Here is a 1,934-nt window from a genome sequence, read left to right as displayed (position 1 = left end):
GTGAGCCGAGATTGCGCCATTGCACTCCAGCCTGGGTAACAAGAGCGAAACTCCGTCTCAAAAAATAAAATAAAATAAAATAAAATATGCAGTTTCCTTGATTTAATATGGCCAAGATTTTGCCAAAAACATTCTACGTGTTTTCAGGGACAGCTCTGGGAACAGCTTTTCCTGTCGCTCAAGACACCTTCTTGAATTTCAGCGAAGGACCAGGGAGGTTTCTAATATTGGGGTTCACGGGTTCAGGGTGCCTTCAGCTCCCCTGAGAGGCTGCTTCTCCAGGTTTTTGGTCTCCTGCCCTCTCAAGAATGAGGGGACCACGGCACAGTGCACAGTAAATGCGGGACTCAAAAGTGTTTGTAGAAAGTGATTTATTTAAAGAGAGAAAAAGGAGAAGGAGAGAGAAAAGCTAACTCTCACACTGAGTGAGAAGGGATCCCAGAGGGGAAACCAGAGAAGGAAATCTCTCACACTGAGTGAGAGAACCCAGAAGGATGGAATCCAGGAGAGGAAAGAGCTTCCACACGGAGTGGAAGGGAAGAGAGATGGAGTTTAGGAGGGGAAGACAGGCTTCCAGGGGACAGTGTGGAAGGGGACTCCAGAGGGGAAATCCAGGAGAGAGAAAGATGGCTCCCATGAAGAGAGTGTTCACGGAAGGGGACCCAAACATGGAGTCCAAAGAGATGTGGAAGAAGGGGACTTTTAACCTGGGAGGAACCCCCACCTTCTCTAAGACCCGGGGCCAATGAAAGGAGTTCCTTAGAACTTCCACTGGAAGTGGAACGAAGTGACTCTTAGTTTCTTCCCAAACCCTCAAAATTCAAACATAAACGGTTAAATCTCCCAGACAGAGAGAGATGGGAACGGGGCATGGGGCTAGGAAGTTCTTGCCCTTAAAACCACGTCCCCTTGTGGACCCGGAAAGAGAACACATTTCCTCAGGTTCATCACCAGCCAAGAGAGACTATCTCTGAAAGGCAGCTGCTTAGATGTGGGGCCAGTGATGATGGGTAGATTTCTTCTTCTAGATTCCCTTTTTTTTTTTTTTTACGATGTGTTCTGCCTCTTTCTCCCACGATGGAGTGCAGTGGTGTGATCTTGGCTCATTGCAACCTCTGCCTCCGGGGCTCAAGTGATCCTCCCACCTCAGCCTCCCAAGTAGCTGGGACTACAGGTGCACACCACGTGTAATTTTTTTTTTTAAACTTTTTTGTAGAGGTGTGGTTTTGCCATATTGCCCAGGCTTTCTGAATGTTGAATAAAGCTCAAAAGAGAAATGGAAGCATTTGCTTCTTTGTAGAAACTAAATGTGGCAAAATTCTCCCATTCTAAATCACAAATTAATTGTTCAAATGGCTATTTCTCATCCAAGGTGTTAGGCAGCTCTCTCATTTCCAGGGAGTTTCGTAAAACTGTGTTTTCCCTAGTTTCCATTTTGTTGTTGTTTGTTTGTTTATTAAGAGACAGGGCCCTGCTCTGTCTCTTGGGCTCAAGTGCAGGCCACAATCATGGCTCACTGCAGGGCTCAAGAAAGTGAGCAGCCTTGAACACCTGGGCTCAAGCCATCCTCTGCCTCAGCCTCTTCAGTAGATGGAACTACAGGGACGTGCCACTAGTTCCATCTTCTGGAGGGCCAGGGTGTTGGCAGGGCTCAAGATTCAGAGGAGGGGCCGGGCGCGGTGGCTCACGCCTGTAATCCCAGCACTTTGGGAGGCCGACGCGGGTGGATCACGAGGTCAAGAGATCGAGACCATCCTGGTCAACATGGTGAAACCCCGTCTCTACTAAAACTACAAAACGTTAGCTGGGCATGGTGGCGCGTGCCCGTAATCCCAGCTACTCAGGAGGCTGAGGCAGGAGAATTGCCTGAACCCAGGAGGCGGAGGTTGTGGTGAGCCGAGATTGCGCCATTGCACTCCAGCCTGGGTAACAAG

Source organism: Cebus imitator, unplaced genomic scaffold (genome assembly GCF_001604975.1).
Source record: "Cebus imitator isolate Cc_AM_T3 unplaced genomic scaffold, Cebus_imitator-1.0 Scaffold348, whole genome shotgun sequence".
Taxonomy (NCBI): domain Eukaryota; kingdom Metazoa; phylum Chordata; class Mammalia; order Primates; family Cebidae; genus Cebus; species Cebus imitator.
Note: the sequence above shows the minus strand (reverse complement) of the source record.